Source organism: Sarcophilus harrisii, chromosome 1 (genome assembly GCF_902635505.1).
Source record: "Sarcophilus harrisii chromosome 1, mSarHar1.11, whole genome shotgun sequence".
In the NCBI taxonomy this organism is placed as follows: Eukaryota; Metazoa; Chordata; class Mammalia; order Dasyuromorphia; family Dasyuridae; genus Sarcophilus; species Sarcophilus harrisii.
This window is the reverse complement of record NC_045426.1, coordinates 167,590,787-167,603,428: the sequence shown is the minus strand read 5'-3', so window position 1 is coordinate 167,603,428 and position 12,642 is coordinate 167,590,787.

Here is a 12,642-nt window from a genome sequence, read left to right as displayed (position 1 = left end):
GGAAGTTCTTATTATCACTAAAAGTGTCGGGATCTAGTTTATACCACTTTGCATTTGTCAAAATGCCCAATGTCAGTCCTTTTCCAGCATAGTTTCTGCTACAGCTATGTATGTGCCCTATGCCCTTAAAATATATGAAAACTGATGGAGAAAAAAATGAATTTTTAATACAAAAGGAATCTCTGTGGAAAATGTTCTACCCTGGCATCTTTTGAAGAGGACTGCCAGAATAGCTAAATGATACAGTGAACAGAATACCCAGGCCTGGAGTAAGGAAAAGTTAAGTTCAAATCAGACACTTAATTAGATCTGTGACACTAGGCAAATCATTTCACCCTATTTACCTCCGTTTCCTCATCTGCAAAATGAACTTGAGAAGGAATGAATAGCCATACTAGTATCTCTTGCCAAGAAAACCGTAAATAGGTTCATAGAGAGTGAGACATAATTGAAAAGACAATAACAAATAGAATCCCAGAGCAAGAACTGGAAGGGACCTGAAACTATTTAAATTGAGGCTCTCATTTTATAGATGAGAAAACTGAAATATAAATGATTTGCCCCCAAAAAATTCAAACCTCCCTTGTAGCACTCAGGTATACACATATCCTACCCAAGTCACCTTAAGCAATATCATTTTGTGATATTATCTTTAACAAAAAATCACTATATAGCATGATTTTATCTATCACTCAGAACATTTTAAACAATTCCCTTATGAAATTAATTGACCCTACCATAGCATTGTTTTTGCCAACATTGTGTTCTTTTTTTTAACAGAAATGAATAATTACCTCATCAATCAATCCTTGACAGAGTGTGCCTGTCCTTGTTTAGAAAAACCAGAATGCATAATAAAAGGAATATTTACTTTGAAGCTGGGAAACACCTGGGTTCAAGCTACTAGCTACATGACCTTAAATAGGAAATTTACTATTTCTTTGTCACAGTTTCATCATTAAAACAACAAGCATAATAATATAGGCTTGGTATCTACTTCATATAGCTACCATATAGTCATGATGAAATCACTATGATTATCATATTGGATAATGCCTGTAAAACAAAAGTCACTCAGTCAATAAACACTTATTAAATGCCTATTATATGCAAGCAAGCAGCTGGATTGCTCATTAGATAGAGCACTGAGCTAGGAGCCAAGAAGGTATAAGTTAAAATCTGGCCCCAGGCACTTACTAGCTGTGTGACTTTAGGCAAGTCATTTGCCTTAATCCACTGGAGAAGGAAATGGAAAATGATCCATATCAACTATTCTGTTCTAGTCTTCAAATGGCACTTGAAGATTAAAAATTCTTTTTTGAAGTATTTTCACATTTCACAGGACCATTAGCTTCCATGAATGTGTCAATGCCACATTTACCCACATTATACCCACATTAATGTAGATCTTATATAATGTCCAAGAAATAAGTAGTCTATTTAGGATAGATAAGCAGTCTTTTGATGACCTCCTATTTTCTATGGACTTGATTAAGAATAGCAGGGAGTAAGTGGGAAACCAAGAATAAAAAATACTGAGTCACTAAAGTGATTTTCCCTAAAGCAATCATGTTACCTCCTGACTCAATAAACTCCAGTGACTTCTGATTGCCTCCAGGAACAAATACAAAATACTCTCTTTGGCATTTAAAACTATTCATAACCTAGTCCCTCCTATCTTTTCATCTTCTTATGTTTTACTTCCCACCATGTACTTTTTGATCCAATGGCAATGGCCTTGCTGTCCCATGAATAAGATACCCATCTCTCAGCTGGTTATGTTCTCTGATTGTCCCCCATACCTAAAATATCCTTTTTCTTCAACTTCATTTATTCCTTTCTTTGACTTCCCTCCTCAACTAAAATCCCATCTTTTATAGAAAGTATTTTCTAACTCTTCTTAATTCCAATATCGTCCCTCTCATTATTTATTTCCTACTTATCCTGGATAGAGCTTGCTTGTAATTAATTGCTTATTTGTTGCCTACTCCATTAGATATGAGATCATTGAGACCAGAAACCGTCCTTTGCTTTGCTTTGTATACCCAGTACTTAGCACGGAGTCTGAAACAGTAGGCATTTAATAAATGCCTTATTGATTGATTCATTGATTGACACTGAATGAATCTAAGGGTATGACCCTGGCTGTAAAGACCTGAAGCAAAAAGTATTATCAGCATTGATAGATTTTTTGAGAGTCCTTCTAATACTGGTGGTAGAGGAAAGGATGTAAGTAATTCGAAGGCAAAGTAACTAGCAAAAGAACAAATATCTCAAAGTATGAAATTTGAGAATGTGAGAGGCCAGCCTTCTTATTGACTCTGGTCTTGATGCAAGAAGCATTAAAGGCATGAAAAGTGTGCTGAGCTCTAAGGTGCAGTCATGGTTGATTCTCTGAATGGAATTGCTGCTCTAGGCACAAGTCTTGGAGAAGCCTTTTTAATATCAGAAAAAAAGTTTTATTAAACTGTCCAATTTGATTTCATAGAGCAGAACCATCTCCAATAGTGGAGAAATGAAATACAAGAATCACAGAATTATGGTGTGGAAAGGAATCTTAAAGGAAATGTAGCACGATGTTTTATCCAATGCTTGAAGCCCTTCTCTAGCACCTCTGACTGGGGGTACTTATGGGGAGGTCACCACTTTATGAGGTATCCTATTTCTTCATTTGATGGCTCCAAATATTAAAAAACAGTTCCTTTTATTGACCTAAAACCTGCCCTGTTATGACTTAGAATCATAGAGGAGAAAAATTCTCTAGAAATCATTTAATCTAACTCCTTCCTTTAACAAAAATATAGCAAAGAGAGGGTAATTGACATGCCCTATTCATATACTGAATTATTAATACTAATAACTTCTACAGCTTGATTGTAATATGGAAATAACCTATGAACATTTGTGTAGGCCATATTAAAGCAAGTTTAGTTGTTGCTGTTTAGTCATGTCTGACTCTTCATGATCCCATTTGGGGGTCCTTTTGGGATATTCCTTATCCAACCCCTTTTATATTTTTTTATTAAAACTTTTTTATTTTTCAAAACATATTCATGAATAATTCTTCAACATTAATCCTTGCAAAACCTAAATTTCTCCCTTTCCCTCACCTTCTCCCCTAGATGGCAAGTAGTCCAATATTTGTTAAATGCGGTAAAAGTATCTGTTAAATCAAATATACGCATACATATTTATACAATTATTTTGCTGCAAAGAAAAATCAAATCAAACCGGAAAAAATGATAAAGAAAATAAAATGCAAGCAAACAACAACAAAAAGAGTGAAAAATGCTATGTTGTGAACCACACTCAGTTCCCACAATCCTCTCTCTGGGTGTAGATGGCTCTCTTCATCACAAGACCATTGGAACTGGTTTGAATCAGCTCTTCATTGTTGAAGAGAGCCATGGCCATCAGAATTGGTCATAAAATTATCTTGTTATTGCTGTATATAATGATCTCCTAGTCCTGCTCATTTCACTTAGCATCAGTTCATGTAAGTCTCTCCAAGCCTTTCTATTCATCTTGCTGATCATTTCTTACAGAACAATAATATTCCATAGCATTCATATACCACAATTTATCCAGCCATTCTCCAATTGATGGGCATCCCTTCAATTTCCAGTTTCTGGCCACTACAAAGAGGGCTGCCACAAACATTCATGCACATACAGGTCCCTTTCCTTTCTTTAGGATCTCTTTGCATCAAAGGGTACGCAATTTGATAACTCTCCAATTCATTTTCTATAGAGAGAACTGAGGCAAATAAGATTGAGACTTGCCCAAAGTCACACAGCAAATAAGTATCTGAGGCTGGATTTGAACTCAAGGCTTCCTGACTGTAGGTGCTCTATCCAGCTGATATGAAAGAGAATAGTTGGAGACACTGCTTTCTCATTTTTGCCATCTTTCTTCTACCTAGGTCATGGGCAATCTCCATCCTTTTCCAGCTATGACTGTGTCCCATTGGCCTTGTCCTTGCCTTACAGCTCGGGCATGTCAGAGCCTGAGCTGTGGCCCTAGAGAACATAGTATCCAAAGACTGAGGCAGTATGGGCAAGGAGCTGAATTGTGATATCTGAATTCCTTGCCTCACCCTCATATGGATCCAGGAGTCCATGCAATCATAGATTTAAAATTAGAAAGGATCTTAAAGGCTTTCAAGATAAACTCCCCATTTTATAGATGAGGAAACTGAATCACAGAGAGATTAAAGTGATTTATGGATCACACAGTAAATGACTAGGGGTCATATATTAGGTAGGATTTGAATTCATGTCTTGAACTCTAAGCCCAATATTCTACTATACTGCTTCCTATACTACCTCTTAAATTGCAGAAACTGTGAGCTGTATTTGAGCCTAGAAGAGGAAACCCCATTGAATCCCAGGTCCAAAGCCTCATCCCACCTTAGCCATCTCAATTCTCACTGTCCAGGCTCTAGCTAAAACACGAGTCTCTCTACCCACAATATCATGTTGCCTCTGAATAATAATCATAAGAATAATGTTTTTATAGGGAGCTTTAACTTTAAAAAAATTCAACCACAGGCTGACTAGGGGTCATCCTTTTAGACTCTAGTAATTGAGTAAGTAGCATCAATATGGTCGCAGAAGTTGTTCGGGCCTGGGATACCCACATGACTTTTACAACCTTACAAGAATAATTCTCAAGACTCTTCCTTACATGAATATATGAAACTACTTTTGGTCCCATTCATCCTAAAAAAGATAGAAAGAAAAGGGTACAGAAAATAGTGTTGGTTTTCTCCTAAAAATTGTGAGCAGAGGCATGGAGCAGGCCTCCAATCTTTGTTCCAAGAACTCGTGGATGTGGAAGTCCAATTACCAGCTCATGTGCAGAGGGAAATTCTGTCTAAGGCCTGCCATGTATTGTAATAGGGAGGGTAACCGATTATGAAAATGAGGTAAAAAAAATTTAAAGGTCATTTATTCGTCTCTCCTTGCCATCACTTTATTGTTTCCTGTAATAAATCCTTTATTCACCTATTTTTAAACATTTTAAAGAGTGAGCATTTCCCTCTCCTCCAAACAATCTTTGGGGACAATGCTCCAGCAGCCTTCAGTTTTCATGGTGAGAAAATTTTTCATGTTACAAATATTTATAGACTTATTATCCTTCTCCCTCACCTGAGTCATTCCTTAGCCAAACTACCTCTCTAACCACTTTAATCTTGCCTCATAAATCATTTGCAGGCTCTTAATCATTGGCACTGCTTCCTTTTCCACCCCATCTAATTTATCAACAGTTTTTGGAGTTCTGAAGTACTCAAAGCTGGGATTTGATCAGGCTGCTTTCAGGGCCATAACTTGGGCCTGTATAACTTAGAGAACTCCAAGTGGGAATCTGAACACTCAGTAAGCCAGTCACTCAGCTCCTGGTACCTAGTGTCACCTCAGCATGCCCACTTAATTGAAAATATAGAGCTATTGAATTATAGCAATTCAACCTTCAAGACTTGAGTGCTTAAGTAGTAAATTATATATATATATATATACTGGGCTTTGACAGAAACTTAATTAGACAGGAGTTCCAAGAAATGATAAAGTTTGGCTCATCTGTGAGAAACCACAAAGAAGGTCCTGAGAGAACAAGACCTGCTTTTACTTCTTTGGAAGAGGGGTTAGTTGTGCCAAATGTGAGTTTCTGAAAAAACAGGGAAATGGCATTTGTAAGACACTTAAGTGCTTAAAAATTCACTCTCTTGCTTAGATATACATTCCTTTCAATAGTTTTCAGAACTATTGAAAAGAACAGGACTTGGAAATTGGGCTGTTAGAACATTCCAAAGAGAATTTATCACTTAGGCTGGCTTGGCAAACCATCATTAGGGGACTTTCCAGCTCTTGACCTAATTACACAGTGGCAAAAAAAAAAAAAATGCACCAGCAATCTATACCTAACCTCATGCTTCTTAATGATAAATGGGTTTTAAAATGCTTTATAAATCACTTAAAAGAAAAAAAAAAGAGGTAGGTACAAAGGAGTCTGGCTTTTCAGCAAGTGGGCTTTGCATTCTGGGATATATGTATCATGGTTTCCTGAGGACTCAGTCAGGCATGTTTGGAAATCTTCCTGGTCTGGCAGACCTAGGTGTGCTTGCAGGTCTGTCAGTGAGTGACCCATAGAAAGTCATTTTGTTTCTGTGGTTTTAGAAGCCTTGTCACTCGGTTACTTTCAGACCATTTATCCTTCATTCCCATAATAACCAGGTGCTGATAAGTTGGCTGCAAAAATATATTTTATGCCAAGTTTTGCCTGAAGTCAAAGCAAAGGCACACATTTTAAAAATGTTAATAAACCCATGTTGATGATTTAAACATTTTCCCTTATACTTCAAGGATTTGTGATATAATCAGTAAGAATACCTGCTCCACTAATTGCAAATCTATAATTTCATAGATACTCTTTGAAAGCTGAAAAGGAAAAATTCTGGTCGTCAGTCTCTCTAAACCAAAGTAAACTGATTCTCATATGACAGATACACAGTCAATTCATGAGTTCTTCTTCTGAATTTGAAACCTTCATAGGACCTTCTAGAGCTTGTGTTTTACCAGCATAGCCTTTGAGAACTCCGGGTCAATCTTCATGCCAAGGTGGAGCATTGGAGGAAGACTGTAGTTTAGTGGTTAACAAAGAAATATTATTAAAAGACAACAAGGTGGAGATTTTATGAATGGTCTAGCTACACAAAAGAGAAGAATGATACACGTGATGAATGTTGCCTTATATTACAAGTAGTTGAAAGAGAAACCTTCTGAGTATATTCACTTTTGGTCAGAATAAAAAAGATCAAGCTTAAATCATGGCATAATTTATAAAATTTTTGCTTTAAAGTCAAGAAGAGTTGTGTTCAATTTTCATCTCTAGCATTTACCAATTGTTTGATTGACAAAATACTTCAAATAATTCCTGCAAAAAGGAGTTTCAATATGAATTGGTAAAGGGAATTCTTATACCGAGAGTTTCCCAAGCTCATAAAATAGTATTTCTTACTCATGATCTCCTGGCAATGTCACATGGATACAGGTTATGAGTAACTTCAATCTCAAAAGAATTAAAGTTTCAGGTGATTCCATGGGAATTGGAAAGATTCATAGCTACTACCACTATTGATATATAGGTAGTTATAGTACAATGGATTTTGGGTTAAGAAGACCTGAATTCAAGTTCTATCTCGATTACTAGCTTTGTGACCCTGGGGAACCATTTAATCTATTTCTGTCTCATTTTCCTCACTTGTAAAATAGGGATAACAATAGCACTCATCTTGTAGCATTATTTTGAGAAACAAATTAGGATGGGATAGGATGTGGAAAATGTCTTGTAAAACTTTAAGTGCTATATAAATGAAAGTTATCATTATTAATAAATGATATTAAAAAAATTAGAGACACGTGACCAGAAAATGAAGTGGGCTAGTCACATTGCAAGACTGATAGAGAACAGAATGTCAGCAATTGTATTGTATTGGTGTCCATGAAATATAAGAAGAAGCAAGCAAGAATTAGAAGACCTACAACATAGATGAAGTTCCCAGTGGGGGATTTATGGGAAGAAATGGATAAGAATCACCTAGTATTGGAAGGTATGGATGGATTCTGGCAAGTGGCATGCTGATAAATATTTAACGGCCAGCTTACTAAATGTGTACATATAGTTGTGTGTATATGTATTTGTATGCATATATGTACATACATACATATCTATTTACATATATGATACATATATACAATATATGTGTATGTATATACATATGTATGTGTGGATGTGTGTTTTATATATAATACATATTCATAAATAAAATATGTATACATATAATCACACAACTATATACACATATACATACTCAAATGCACTATATATATGTATGTGATAGATACATACATGCATGTATAAATATATATATGCATATGTGATATATAAATATGTAAATTTAAATAATTTATATAAATAAAACACAAATACAAAAGTATATGCATATGTATACAACACCCTGGTTGTGACCTAAGTTAATAGAAGTATCCCCACAAATGAAATCATAGATTTTTAGTAATATTGAAGCAAGGCAGAGATTTTAAACAAAAATCTCTCAGTCAGCAAGGAGATATCTATGTTTAGAAGTAGGAGATGATTATTGCTAATATGGGATTTTTTTCCCCAAGAATAATATCAGAAAGTGTCTGTGGATTCAGGACTTAATTGCTCTTGGAAACTGTGTACTGAGGGCAGGGAGCCCTCAGTTTTATAGAACTTAATTACTGTTATACCAGTGGGCAACTAGGTAGTGCAATGGATTGCATGCCATTCCTAGAGTCAGGAAAATTTCTCTTCCCAAATTCAAATCTGGCCTCAGACAATTGTTAGCTGTGTGACCCTGGGCAAGTCACTTAGTTCTGTCTGACTCAATTTCCTCATCTGTAAAATGACCTGTTTAAGTGTGGGTATGTATACACCACATACTTTTAAGTTAAATCTGAATATTAACATTTTTTCATCAATTTTATGTCTAGACAATCAACAAAACAGCAAATCAGTTCTTGATTTGTAATATTTGCTGATTTCCAAGTTATAGTTTCTCATACTAAAATTTTAATAATCCCATCTCTAGAGCCAGTAAGAGCCTTGGTTATGAGTTCAACTATTAGCACAAATGAACTTACAGATTTTTAGTAATGTTGAAGCAAGGCAAATTTTTGCTACAAAAATCTCTCAGGCAGCAGAGAGATATGTTTACAAATAGGACATGGTTATCTCAAATGTAGGATTTTCTCCAAGAATAAGGAGTGGAACACTTACTAGGGAAGCTCCAAGGGTTAACCTTTTAGCAGTATAAGAGTTCATCTTGTTAGTCCCACCAATCCTTGAGATTCACTTTATTATTGCCTAACTCAGTGTGGACAACTGATTTGCTCAGAATGGTACATGGAAAATACAGGATGTTCCAAAAGTCTTAATGCAGTTATTAAAGCTCTCTAAGCTATTAAAGGTTTAAGCTACTAACCTATTAATAGCTTATACTGCACTAAAATTTTTGGGATACTTTGTGTTTTCATGAATTCTCCACAGTGTCAAACCAATCCATGAGAAGCTTCATTTTTTAAAAAGATTTTATTTTATTTTAAATAATATTTTATTTTTCAAATACATATAGTTTTCAATATATTTTTAAAACTCTGTGTTCTAAATTTTTTCTTCTGTCTTTTCTCTCCCTCCTCCCCAAGACAGCAATCTGATATAGATTAAATATGTGCAATCCTTTTAAACATATTTCCACGTTTGTTATGTTATGCAGGAAAAATCAGACCAAAAGGAAAAAAAATACGAAAAAGAAATACAAACACAAAAGATGAAAATACTACTCTTTGATCCACATTCAGTCTCCATAGTTTTCTCTCTGAATGTGACTAGCATTCCCATCCCGAGTCTATTGTAATTGTAGAGGCTTCTTTCTTGTTTCTCTTAACCTTGAAAGTATAAATCCATCTCTCAGAATGCCCTTTGTTACTTTTCTTTCTTTCTCCAGCTTGCCTCTTTTCTTTTGTTTTTTGTTTTTGCAGTGCTTCTGGCACATGACTCATGATTGGCAATATGCTACAACCTGTGTCCTCTTCCCACGTTTCTTTCCATCATCCTTTAGGTTGTTTATATTTTTAAAAATTCTTTCCAACTATGGTCAATCACTCAATGCACAAATTTTGAAATGTGATTCAGCTTCAACTCTGCCTACTATTTAATTCTGAACCTAGGTCACTGTCTATAAGCTTCATAAATCTATGTGCTTTCAAGAAAGAGTTTAAAGAGAAATAATAATATAGATAAAGACAGAGACAGAGATGGAGAATGAGACAGGGATATAGAGATAGAAATAAGAATGGAGAGGGAGGTTTATTCAGTGGACAGACTTTCTAACTACACATCATAATTTGGGCAATCAAATCCCTATTTGTATTTTGTTTTTAATCAAAAGATAAATGCAAGTGTCTATTAGATTATCTAATAATCTAAAAACTATTATATTCTTAAGATACCCTTGTCCTTTTCCTATCACTCTGCCACCATCATAATAGAATTCAAAGGGTGCTACCTAGAACCCCCTGGAATGTTAAACCCCTATGTGAATGTTCACTTTGGTATTTAATATTCCATATTAAACATATGGAAGAATGTTTAGAAGAATTGCAAACGTTTAACCTATATTGGATTACTTGCTGTCTGGAGGTGGGGGGAAAGGGAGGGAGAAAAAGTTGAAACAAAGTTTTGCAAGGGTAAATGCTGAAAACTATCTTTGCATGTTTTTTGCAAAGCTATTTTTTTTAAAGGGCATTGCCTCACTTTTAGCTGTATATCTCAATTTCAGGGCCAACTAATGCCTGAAAAAACCCCACTATTTACAGCCAATGGAGAAAAGACCAATGGAGAAAAGACAGTCAGGAACTGGTTCTTTGGAAATAATATTGGTCTCTAAATCAGGAAAACAGTTCTAATCCTGCCATTTCTACTCACTGGCTTTTTATGATTTGGTAAGTTATGTGGCCTCCCAGCCCCTACAGTCTCTTACCTGTCAAAAATAGGTATTGCGCTAATTCATCTTGAAGATTTCTTCCAACTCTTAACATTCCAGAAAATAGCTAGCTCTAAATTACATTGTTTCTAAGGATTAACCCTATATGGAGAAAGAAATTGGTTGTGTCTTGCCAAGATGCCATGAACCAAAACCTTCCTGAATAAAATAGTTTGACTTTTGAGAACTCACTTCACATAAATAACCAATGAACATGAATTATGTCTTGATTTTCAGTTTTAGCAGTTACGATCCTCCACTGTAATACAATTTCTCACCAAGAGCAATGAGGAGGCTTCTTATAAACTAGGGAACAGTTCTTCAGCCTGGCATTCTTTGTCAGAATGATGAAACAAACTCTGGAGGAAAAAACCTGCCACTTCACTAATTAGACTTGTTCTGCATAGCTCCTGAGGGGAAAATTAGGATTAATAGGGAGAGGGTAGGTGTCAAGTTCAGCTCAATGCTACCAATACCTTTCTAACAATTAAATCTCTCCCCAGAGTGGAATATTTTACTACCTACATCCAGTCAAGAGAGGGTGAGAATAAATTCCCTACAAGATCCTTTCTACCTTCTTAGATTCAATGCATCTGATTGCATGGAGGACATTTTTTGAAATGGTGAATTCAAATCTAGATTGCTCTTGGAGACTGAGTCTGGTGGCAAGAACGACTGGTTGTCAGGGAAATACTTGTTTTAATACATTCTATCATTATCCCAGTGGACAACTAGATGAGTTGATAGAAAGAGATAGAGTGCCAGGTATCCTGCCTTCAAATCTGAGTTTGAATATGACCCCAGACATGTATTAAGTGTGTGAACCTGGGCAAGTCACTTCATCCTGATTGCTTCAGTTTCCTCTATAAAATGAACGGAAGAAAGAAATAGCACACCGTTCCAGTATCTTTGCCAAGAAAACTCCAAATGAGGTCACAAAGAGTCAGACATGACTGAACAACAACAAAACCATTACGGCAAAAACTTCTCCTCCAGACCTTGGTCTTTTCCCTTATATTCTCTACCCTTGACTGCCAGATGAACCCAGAAGCCTTATGGGAATAAAATATGATGATAAAACAGATCTTTGTCAACTCACATCCAAAAGTAGGCCAGTTTTGGGATAGGGATCTTGTTAAGGAAATTCAAACCCCAAGCAGTCATTCTTCTCTTGCTCTCTCAGGTCCTCCTCTCGGAGAATGTTCTTTACAGAAGCTTTGAATGACATACAACCTGAGGCTTCCATAACTGAGGACACTCAGGCCAGAGCTTCTCTTGCTTTCCTTTCTATAGTAAGGATCCATGCCTCAGGTGAGAATTATGGAAGCCCAGAGAATCATCAGAGATTACCTGATGAAAGTAGAAAATCTCTCTACAATTTCCCTATAAGTTGGGCCACTTTTTCCTTAAGTGGGACTGGGACTATCCTTTTTTTTTTTTTTTGGACTGACTAATTTGTCATGTTAAAATTCTCTCCATCAATTATTATTTGTGATACATTTTTTATTTTTTTAATTATTTTTTTATTTTCAAAATATACACATAGACAATTTTCACTATTCACCCCTGAAAAACCTTGTGTTCCAAATCCCTTTCCCTTCCTTTCCCTAGACGGCAAATGATCCAATATATGTTAAACATGTGCAATTTTTCTAAACATTTATGCATTTATCATGCTGCATAAGAAAAATCAAATCAAGAAGGAAAAATATGAGAAAGAAAACTAAATGCAAGCTAACAACAAAAAGAGTGAAAATACTATGTTGTGATCCACATGGTCCCCATAGTCCTCTCTCTAGGTGCAGATGGCTCTCTCCATCACAAGATCACTGGAACTGGCCTGAATCATCTCATTGTTGAAAAGAGCCATGACCATCAGAATTGATCATCGTATAATCTTGCTGTTGCCGTGTGTGAGGATTGGGACTATCCTTGAGACATGTTTGGCTCAAGAGATCACATTGTCTCAGAATTGCTTCCTCATTGAGTACAAAGCAGACATAAAACATTCTAGGAAGCCACTTACATGCTTAGCTGGCAGAAAAGTGATGGGCAAC